This window comes from Cupressus sempervirens, chromosome 10, assembly GCF_028749045.1.
Source record: "Cupressus sempervirens isolate cs-2001-9-10 chromosome 10, ASM2874904v1, whole genome shotgun sequence".
Classification (NCBI taxonomy): domain Eukaryota; kingdom Viridiplantae; phylum Streptophyta; class Pinopsida; order Cupressales; family Cupressaceae; genus Cupressus; species Cupressus sempervirens.
The window spans coordinates 899471322-899483511 of record NC_143127.1 but is presented as its reverse complement, the minus strand read 5'-3'; positions in this window follow the sequence as shown (position 1 = coordinate 899483511).

Below are 12190 nucleotides of genomic sequence, written 5' to 3'. Positions count from 1 at the left end.
CTTTCTAACCAACGCTCATCATGATTCTATCCTTTTAAAGAGATATAATCCAAACACTAGAAACAATTATCAAGTACTCTTGTCTTCTTACTATCCTCTATAATTCATAAATAACTTATGCATGTCTTTGAATCTCTGTATGCATACTTTTCAACTTCATTAGGACACACTATAGAATAATTTTTCAACTATTCTTGACCTGATCATTGATACAAAATTTGTGTTCTTTATCTTCTATTATGCCAGTCTTCATAGAAATAATACTATGTTGACATCAATGAAAAAGATAGTCATGAAAGAAACATGTCAATCATACTATGATTCTTAGGATACTCCCCTAAAGGAATAACATCATCATTCATGCTAACAAGTATACTACCACTATACTAGCCTCATACTACTTCTATACTAGCTTTATACTAGGCCTTAATGACATTTATGATAATCTCTTGAAGCCTCTTGGTTTTGATGTAGGATCCTATTTGATCATATTCACACAAACAATAATCTTCCATCACACATATGCCAACAATACTCATGCCTAATAGCGAGAAAATTAACACGACCTAGTGGACTACAATGCACATGCAAGAGATGCTAAGATTAATTATAATGATAGCATTTCAAATTTTAATAGTTTTGAATGAAGAACAAATCAAAGTAGGGTGAGAAATTACTACCACCAAAACTATGGATACCAAATAAGGAGGATCTTTCACCTCTAAAATGGTGGACGACAAAATTCCCACAAGAATTTTCATAATTGAAGAAAATATCAAATTCACATACTAACAAAAGGCTACTATCTAGCCTTAAATATGGATTTAGGGGAACTTCTTGAGCATTTACAAAAAGGCATTGATACAACTACACACTAAATAATAAAAATTTAAAAAGGCCCAAGTGATAATAAAAGCCCCTTTGGGCAAAACATAGATAAAATTATTAAATAAATTCATTTAATAATATCAGGGACATTAGACTCCTCCCAACATGGGCTTTTTTTGTTCTCAAGAAATCAAATGCTTGCTCACCTTCCAAGATGACATCTTAAATTAGAAGATCCTTCTATTGTCCCAAGAATTTCTTAATGGTGTATGACCTTATCCTTTTCTCTTTGACATCAATGATCTCATCAACCTCTAGAATGAGTAACCACCTCTTCATAAACGAATGAAATTTACTTTGACACCATGATATGTTTCCCAACAACCTTCTTGAGGCATGACAAATGAAAGGCATTGTATATGTATCTCCTATTAGGAAGTTCCAACTCATAGTCAACTTTTCCCACCCTCCAATTCATTCTATAGGGTCCATAGAAACATAGATTCATCTTTTCTTTACCACATGCCTTCTAGGAGGTTTTTCAATATGATTGAAGCCAAAGGTGTACCAAATTTCAACCCTCAAAATTTTTCTCAATATAGTGTCAGTCAACAAAAGGAGGTAATCGCAGCTATCATCGAGATCCCTATCGAGGGTTTCAAATTCTTCGAGACAAGAAGCTCTCAGCCAATGTGGTAAGGGATTTTGTGGAGAGTGAGAAGGAATTGATGGTGTTAAAAAAGATCAACACCTACTATGTCCCCAACTCCATGAAGAAGCTGTCGAGGTATGTGTTGAAAGTTGTTATTGAGTATATCACTTTGGACCCAAGGTTTGATAGAGCCCGCACCCACCACTTTGTTATTTTAAATCATTTTCGGAAGAAAGCCAAAATTTCTTTTCCTTTTTATCTGTTAACCTCTATGATTAAGGCGATTGACAGCTTCAAAAAGAATCCCATTACAAACCTAGAAGTACATGAAGGGTTGCTACTCCTTATCCATTTGCACTTCAAAGCTCAAACCATTAGTAATGCCCCCCCTTAGAATGAGACTATGGAGTCTGGAAGTTCCAGTTACTCCTCTAACTCGGATGACATTCAGAGCCTTAGTTCTGAGAAAGGTCTAGTCTCCTCCTCAGGGAAAGTTGCGACTATTAAAAAATCCCCCTCCCCCATAACCCCAAGTAGAAAAAGCCCTAGAGATCTCATGTAGAAGCAGGCTAAGAAGGCTGAGGAGGGAAGCAACGATGATGAGGAGGATCTAGAGTCTAAGGAGGTGGTGAAGGAGATGCAGGAGGAAACAAAGGCCGATAGTGGAAGGAAGAAGCACAAGAGGGAGAGCCTGGAGGATGTGTGCTCTCATTATGAGGAGACATCTACGCTGCCCCTTTCTCCTGTCCATCTCCACCCTAAGGAACAGAAAGAGGAGAAAGTTGGGAATGCAGAAGGGGAAGTGCAAACCAATGACAGGAGGAAAGCATGGATTAATGTCAATGTCAAGACTGCCAAAATGGGAATCTTTAGGGAGGCCATGAATCCCCAAATCATAGTGGATAATCAAGAAGAGCAGTGGCTGGAAGAATTAATTGATTTAGCGATTGTGGCTGTTCCGGACAGAGCAAGGGAGACAGGGATGAATCTTTTAAATAATGCTCGCAACAACATGATTGATAATTTTAGATCAATCAAATGGCTTTTCCACAAGCTTGAGGAGGTTAAAGACTAGATGAAACACATTGAGGCAACAAGGGAAGGAATGGATGGTGGAACAGAGGATACAAAATTTGGAAAACTACAATCACAACCTTGCCAATCAGATGTTTTCCTTGTTAAGCTCCATCAACAACAACATCATCTCTCTCATGGGTTGGATCAAAGATAGAGAAATGGACAATGATGAGGATGGGAATGACAGAGATGAGGCAAGAACGGAGGATGACCTTGCAAAGGACAACTCCACTCCTACACAGGACAAGGGGAATCAAAGAGGGCAACAGATGGAAATCGAGGAGAATCAACATGCCTTTAAGGCTGCTCAGGTGATGCAGGATCTATAGTGAAAGAACAAGGAATAACTCTTGCTTGTTCTTTTGTTTTTCGCTTTCTTTTGAATTTTTGTGCTGGCTTTTGGCTGTGACTTTGTCTGTTTCCTTTTCCTGGTCTTTTCTTAGTACTTTTTCCTTTGGCTGGGCTTAATGCTTATTATCAACCTTTGAACTTATTTTTTTTTGGCTGGGCTGTCATGCTTATTGTCAGCCTTCTTATGTACTAACTTTTGGGTTTCATTTTCCCTATAAAACCTATTTATCTAATCAAAAACATAAATATTTTTTTGGTTTTGAGCACTCTAAAAGTTATCCTCAAGGAATCTCAAAATATCCACACTCTCATGTAGCCACTATTGGCCCTTGATGCATGACTACCACCCAACACTATATCCATGTGTAATAACCACACATTTTCTATCACTATAGATTATGATCTCAAACCTTACAAGACCCTTTGTTTGAGAATGTTGGTTTCTTTAGTTATATTTACTGATGCAATATTTTGATATATAGAGTATTTGATTTTATGATGGTTGTGGATAGTGATGATTACTTTCTTATGATAATGATATATTATGTGATTTTAGTTGAAGGTTATAGTTATTTTTATGACAATGTTATAATATATTTTTTTAATTGATGATTATAGTTACGTTCATGATGATGAAATTCATATGTTAGGACATGATGTTATTGGTATTCATAGTTATTAGTTGTATTTACCTCATGTTTGCATGTGTATCATGCACATGTCTATTTTGTATTTTTATTTAGTGTTCCCAATATGCTTGAGTTGGCGAGGAAGTAGTCACCTACTAGTCAAGATCCACACAATGTACCATTATCTATTATATATATACATGCTTGTCTTTTATACAGGTTAACTTATACCAAACATTGAATTCCTTAAATTGCTATGATGATCACATGCCCTATCACAATATCTCAATAGTAAGAGATGAGAAATAATGTTCAAGTCCAAATCTCAACCTAAGCTTTTATTTTTCGATAATAGAGGACAAGTATTTGACTAGCCACCAATCTGAATTTTTCAAGGTGATGTAAATTCATGCACCCTTTTAGCTAGAACATGATTTTTACATTTTTTAATATAGTCAGCTTTTCTTATTAGTTGCATGTCTTGTGATTTGTTGTGGGATGTCGTATTAGAATAGCTAAGTAAATTAAATGTGATTAATAATATAATTTAAATAATTATATCTTATGAGTGGAATATTAAATGTGTAGATATTTAATAAATGAGAGTTAATTAAACATCAAATTAATTATTTAAAGACTTAAATAAAAGTCTAATTATAAGAATAAAAGATATAGTTAAATATTAGATCAAAAGTTAAATTAAATGTGTAAATAAAATAGATTGATATTCATAATAATAGTTGCATAAAATATGATGATAAATATATTAAATATAATTAATATTAAATTATGTAAATGATACACACTAGTTAAGACAATTGGTTTAGGAATTCCAAATCTAGATGGTGGAGTTAACTTTATTAACTAAAAGAATAATTATCAATTGAAAATTTACCTTTATTTGTGCATTTTTGCATTAAGTAAAGTGAGAATTAATAAAATAAGATAATTATTAATTGATTTTGAATTAAGTATTGCTTTTTAGGTTTTACATATTAGAAACCCTAGAGGCTTAGGTTTCCTTTATTAGAATTATTTCTGATGTTTTTGGGGGTTAGAGAGTTTTGGGTGCCATCATGAAAAGTTAGAATTGCTAGTTTTAAACAAAAATTTTGGATTCTTTTTGGAAAGTCAGTATTTACAAGTTCACATCATGATTGGACATTAAATTTAAAGAATTATTTCAAAGTTTGGGAGTATTTAGGATCATGTATTTTGGCTTGTGTTGCCTCATATTTTAGCTAGTGGACTTGAGGTAGGGTTAAGAAAAACTTTTCAAATCTTTCCTCCTAAAATAAAACACTTCTTCATGTCTATTAGGTTGTACTTGATTTGATTTTTGAAATTTATGACTAATTTTGTGTGTAAAAGTTAAAAGATAAATTAGTTTTGAGGTTTTGTTATTTTTGAGAAATTGGGAGAAGAAAATTGGTTGTATTTTCATGTAGAAAAAAATGATAAAAGATTAGATCTAGAAACCCTTGTATGCAAATTAGAGAAAAATATGGCCCTATCCAGATCATAGGTTCTTCTTGAGGAAATCTACAAACAAAATATTTAGGAAATATGGATTTATTCATCCAATTAGGGTTTGATTGAATTTCTTTATAGAGAATTGATAAAATCAGAGAGTAACTAGACATTATTATGCAAACTGGAAGTTGATATCAACATCTCAAGAAAATATATGTGATATATATTTACATATATTATAAATAAAAAATATATATTGCACTCAGAAAATAATGATATTTATGTAAAAAAATTGTATATTAATAAATATATCAATGCATTTGAAAAATAAATACATTCATTTTATTTTTTAAAATTATATTTGGAAGTGCACAAAAAAGATATATTTCTATATGAGCACCTTGTTGTGTGAGTGTCATACCATTACCATATGGTAAAACCTAGTTGCCATTGTGTGACAACTGTATAAGTGAAAATTGAAAAATGGAGGAGTTTGTGTTGGTATACATGATTCAACCATACAGTAGAAGTAGTGTTATGGGGACTCAAATATGAGATAGGAAATTATAGTAATATTAGAGATCATGACTCTTCTAGCCTATGATGATATCATTGAACCAAGTGAAAAAATTAAAAAAAAGTCCCACATAAAAGCCTCGTTGAGGTAGCTAATAAGAAGTCAACAATAACTCAATAAGACCTACACAATAGGATAATAAAAAGTGGACGAGACATTCAATCATTTAACAAAAGTAAGGACAAAGGATGATCACGTGACTATTGGAATAATTTAGAATAAGATAGAGGGGGGGTGATTTAGTTATCCAAGGTCCAAAACTCCCAATTAAACTTTTCAGTGCTTAACAAAACTCCTACATATAACTCCTTATCATGTATCTTGCATGCATCCATCATATCATTCAAAACTTAAACTTGTAGGTTACTGTCCTAAGTCAAAATCACTTTGCAAAAATGTAAACATGAAACATAATAGAATCATTCACACATACAACAAAAGGATTTTACATGGAAACCCAATTTGGGAAAAACTACCAGTAACATGCTACTAATTCTCACTCTTTTGATGTGATGCCTTGTGAAAGGCCAACACTATTAAAGGTTACAATACACACTACTAAATGTGACCTTGTTAAAGGATTTCATTCACCCTCTTAGGAGTGAGCCTTGTTAGAGGACTTTATGTGCTTCCATTAGAAGACCACCTGATTAAAGGATTTAGAAATGACTATTAGGTCAACCTTAATCCAAAGGATTTTACCCTAAACTGATACAATGATTAGAGAGTAACAAAAAGGATTGATCTGATAATAAATTACAACTCACTTACAAATTATAGATCTCTATTTTAGTCCTCCATTCTGCTTGGCTTCATTCACTTCATCTCCAATAGCTTGTTCACCCTTCAAGCATTCATCCCCTTTTAAAGTCTTCTTACTTTGTATGTCAATTTTAGAGTCTATATTTTAGCCTCCATATGAAGCAATGCCCTAGACTCCTTGTCTATCTTTGGTTTTCACACATTCCAACACTTAGCCAACTATCCAACTATTGCTTCATGGATTGTATCCCCTTATAAAGAGAATTTAGATCTTTTTAGTCTTCATCATAATTGTCCATTCTATAGTTAGATCAGATTCATTGAATCTTCACACTTTCCCATTTTAACTCTATCTAGATACTTCCTTCACAATCCTCCATAAATTCACCTTAAAATGGTTTACCTTGAATTTTGTGCCACCATCTCATCAATCTTATCTTCCATATGGTTCACACAATTCAATAAATCAACCTTATTGGCTTAGATTCAATGAATTCACAATCCAACTCATAATGTTGTCACTTGGTATTAACTAACCTCTAATTCTCAACACACACTATGTTTCTCAACATCCACTTATAGTTCACTTGGCACATAATAAAGTTTATTGATTCTCAACACCAACTAAACTTTACTCAGCTTACACTATGTTCACTCAGCATATACTTAATCTTCACTTTTCTCTACTCCAAATGATTTTCTTCTTGGCTTGCATTAACTTTTCTCAACACCTATTGTACACTTAGTCAAGAGTGGCAAAAAAATTTATTCTTACTTGTTCTTCTAGATTGAATCAGTGTATCCAATCTTTGTAGCCTCAAGTAGATGATCAATACATTATAGCATCACTGTCTTAATTGATTTTTGTACTCCTTTCTCATACCATAACTCAACCTTTCCTCTAGGTGTTGTTGTTAACATATTTGATCAAATCCTCTTTGTCAATCAAAAAAATGATAGTACTCAAATTAACTAAGCAGTTATCTTACTAGTAGGTAATAGGTTTGACATCAGTGAAAAAATAATGATTGAAACACATTCTCATACTTGTATCAATATTTTCTCAACAATATCCATCTTTGGCATTGATGGAAAAGAAATGCTAGTCATCAACACCAAAAGGAAAATAATTCCTTGTATTGAAATCTCTCCCTCTACTAGTAGCTTCCATCTTCTATATAGGCTACAAAATTCTTTTTTGATCAATAGAAATCAATCTTTCACTATGATTCCCTTCATCTATCATCTTATAGGGCTTCTCCTTCTGACTTTCTCTGACTATCTCTAATCACTCCCTCTTTCTAATAATATTCAAGTTTCTATCTCTCTATTTGTACTTATTTCTACCTCAAGAGTATATCTCCCTCTAAGTAAACATTTCATATTTCTTACTCCTTAATCTATCTTATCTATGTTGGCATTTCATATTTCTCCCTATTTGACAACAATGCCAAAGACTTGTCATCTCAACATGTAGATGTTAAAAATTTAAGGTTCTCCCTTTGTCACCTTACTTGTGACTTATCTTCTACTCTAGCTCTATGACTACTTTAGGAAGCTCCAAAAGTAAAAATCCACTGCATCAATATGTAACATGTGTCATTCATCTTAGTTCATGTGGGGGACTACTCATGAATCTTAAACATCTTTGGATAAAAGTATCACCCCTAGTTTACCCATTAGATACTCATGAGTATCCTTAGGTAAATATTTTGTGAATCTATTCTTTGTTATTCACATATTCTATCTTTACTTATTTTTCTTGAACAAGCTCTCTCAAGTAATGATACTTGATAGCTACATCTTTTGTCTTTGTGTGCATTATAGGGTTCTTGGATATGTTTATTGGACTAGTGTTATCGCAATAAAGTATAACATGTTCACTAATTTCTTCCTTCATTTCTTTAAGTAGCTATTTGATCCATAAAATATTGGTACAATTTACTACAATAAAAACATATTCAGCTTCAACAGTAGATTGTGATATGTAGTTTTGCTTCTTACTAGTCCATGTAACTAGTCTATTCCCCAAGAAAAATGCTCCACCATTTGTACTTTTTCGGTCATCAATATTTCTAGCCCTATCAACATCCATATAGTCTCTCAATTCAAATTTCTCATTTTTCTTGTAGTGTAGATGAAAGTCCTCTGCTCCTTTCAGATATCTATTATTATCTTAACAACCATCAAATGATTCTCCTTGGGATTTGTAGAAAATTTTACAACAATCCCAATAACTAATGCAATGATAGGTCTACTATGAACTACATATTGTAATTTTCCAATCATAGACCTATACAAAGTTTGGTTCACATTAGCATAATCATCATTCTTTGATAGTTCATGTCCTATGACCATAGGTGTGATAATAGGCTCTAAATCTTATAATACAATAGTCTTCAATATTTCCTTCACATGCTTAGACTGAGTGATGTAAATATCATATTGCATTTGATACACTTGCAAGCCAACAAAGAGTTTAATTTCTCCAAACATGGACATCTTAAATTCTTGCTTCATTTGATCAACAAATGTCTTGCAAATTACATTTTATCCTCCAAATATGATATCATTAACAAAAATCTCAGCTACTAAAATACCTTTACCACCATTAATCTTCAAGTATAAATTTCTATTGTCATCAGTTCTCTCAAAACCAATCTTCACAAGATGATGTAGGAGCATCCTAGGTGTAAGAGAAATCTTCTATCAACCAAAAATATTTTCATTTCAGTCTTTTCTATTTTAATAAAGACTAGTAGACAAGGTGGTTACTATTTATGGAAACTTTCTATTTTTAGTAAGTTTTTCATGTGAGCTCAAAATATTCTCATTTTCTACAAAAAGGTTCATTTTAGAGTTGTAAGCCTACCATAAAAATCTCATTTCTCAAGCATAAGTATCAGAGAAGTTATTGTGGATTTTCAGAGGAAAAATTTGTAGAAAAATATTTAGGCTCATAGTTGGAGGCCTTAGAATGCCCAGATGAGGTTCAAAAATTCAAAAAAAGGGTACTAGCACAGTTCTAAGCTTGTGGATCACAGGTTAGTGTTTTTGTAAAGTGGTTATAATAGCCAATCAGAGCAATAGTTCATGACTTATGGCCTTTCAAACTTGGGCTGATGTATTTGGCTAACTCTATATGTATTGTTAGGGTTTGTCAACCCTTGGTATTAAGTTTCAATGTCTAGAACATTCTCGAGTGGCATAAAATTGCCTATTAAAGAAAGGTCCAAACATTGTCTAGAATAGCTCTAGGTTATAGTTCGTAGCTTGTCTTGCAGATTATTATAATGAAGGTATCATTGTGGGTTAGCATATTGTACTTATGAATTCTATAATTCTGCATTTGCAATGCAAATAAGAAGTTCATATTTTATTCTTACATTTGTTGTTGTTTTTTTTTTCTATTATGAGTTTATGGTATTAAAGGGAACACCCTTCATCAAGTGGTATTAGAGCCTAGTTCTTGAGTGTGTGGAAACATTATCGATTGTGAGCCAGTTCACACCAAGATTGTGGTTTGTGCTAATCATATAGAAATATTTCTAATTGTGAGGTAGTTTGCACTAAGGTTTCAATGAAAGCATGAAAAAGCCTCAACAAAGAGAGTGTGGAAAAAGAGCTATAGGTGTTACACCTGAAGGTTTCTAAACCCTCCAAATATAGATGCAAGCATTGGAAGAACAAATTCGTAGAGGAATGAATCTTTTCATAACAGATGAAAGTAAGGATGACTATGAAGCAAAAGAAAATGTTGAAGCAGAGGTAGTTCTGAACCCAGAGGAATGCAGGATTTTTAGGGCCATCTCCAAGATTGGAAAAAGACCTAAGTTTGAGGTTCCCACATTTTCAAGAAGTCTTAATCCAAAGGAGTTGATCGATTGGATCAATGAGTATGAAGATACTAAGGATCTAGATAGGGTCAAGTTTGCGAAGGAAAAACTAAAGGGGCATGCAAAGATCTACAGCAAGAGGTTTAGTTGAAATAAAATAGAAAGGGAAGGGAAAAAATCACCAAACAAGATTGAATGATAGCTAAACTAAAGTGAAAATTCATTACTATGGATTATGAACTTGATTTGTTGAAGAATATGCAAGGGATGAAGCAAGCAGGAAAATATATTCAAGAGTATATCAAAGAGTTCTATCAAGTTCTCATTAGAACTAACCATGTAGAAGTTGATAAGGAGAAAGTGACCCTTTATCTTAATGGGTTAAGACCAAGCATTTAGGATGAGATGAGTCTTGTTTGAGTGACTAGTAGTGAGGAGGTATACATGTATTCCCTAGGGCTAAGGAGAATCTAAGCAAGAAGTTTGATAAAAGGAATAATGGAATATCTAGTAGATGATCTTATGGAGGTTGTAATGATGATTAGAAGAACAAAGATGAGGCTAGAAGTAGTAGTTAGAAACAAAGGGGAAACAATTCCAATTATTTCCATAATCAAAATAATAGAGATCAAAGAGGAAGAGGCAAACGAAAAGGATCTGGAAGAGGAGGCTTTTGTGGGAAATGTTTTCATTGTAGAGAAGGGCATAGAGTATTTGAATTTACCCAACACCAAGGAAGAAAAAATTGAAGAATAGAAGACCAGGCCAGAGTTTCAAATGTTGATGAAGACTCTAGATCATCACATTATGAAGATGCTGATAGAGGAGAAGCCTTGGTTAGTAGAAGATTCCTACTAAGTGGTGAGAATGAACCTAATTAAAGAAGGAGCTTATTTTGTACAAGGTGCAAATGTGAAGATAAGTGTTGTGATGTGAACATTGATGGTGGAAGTAATAACAATCTGGTGTCAAAAATGATGGTCTCAAAGTTGAAGCTAAAGTGATAGAAATACTTGTGTCCATGCCATATTGCTTGGGTGAAAGATGACCACAAGGTCATGGTCAATGACTAGTGCTTAGTGAAATTTAAGATTGGAAGCTACTAGTATAAGGTACTATGTGATATCATACCTATGGACATATTTTGTATGTTTTTGGGTAGGCTATGACAGTTTGACAGGCATGCTATACATGATGGGTGACAAATACCTACACTCTGACCAAGGATGGAGTGAAATATAAGTTGAAACCATTAAAGGATAAAGAAGAAAAGGTATGTAGTGTTTCTAGAATAAGTTTTGATGATGGAAAAGAGTTTCTTAAAGGTATTGAGCATGAGCATGTGTGTTTTTCTATAATTCCAAAAGATAGTAAAAAAGAAATAGAGGACGTAGCTACAAAAAGTCACAGATATGTTGGGAGAGATTTTTGATATTGTATCAGATAATGTACTTGGTGGATTGCCCCTAATGAGGAAGATCAGTCACCAAATGGATTTGGTTCCAGGAGCCAGTTTTCCAAATAAGGTAGTGCACATAATGACACCAGTAGAAAGTGAAGAGCTAAACTGACAAGTTCATGAGTTTTTGTAGAAGGGGTTGATTTGAGAGAGTTTGAGTCCATGTGTTGTACCAACAGTATTAGCACCAAAGAATAATGGAGAATGGAGGATGTGCATAGATTGTCATCCTATCAACAAGATCACAATCAAGTATAGATTTCCATTTCCAAGGATGGATGATATTATGGACTATTTGAGTAGAGCTGAGTATTTCACAAAGATAGATCTAAAGAGTGGGTACCATTAGATTTGTATCAAAGAAGGTGATGAATGGAAGACTACTTAGGACCAAAGAAGGATTCTACAAGTGGTTAGTCATGCCTTTTAGGCTAACCAATAAACCAAGAAATTTCATGAGGTATTGAAGGAGTTTTTGGGTAAGTTTGTCATTGTTTACCTATGATGTAATAGCATCCTAGGTTGACATGTTATCCTGCTCATTTG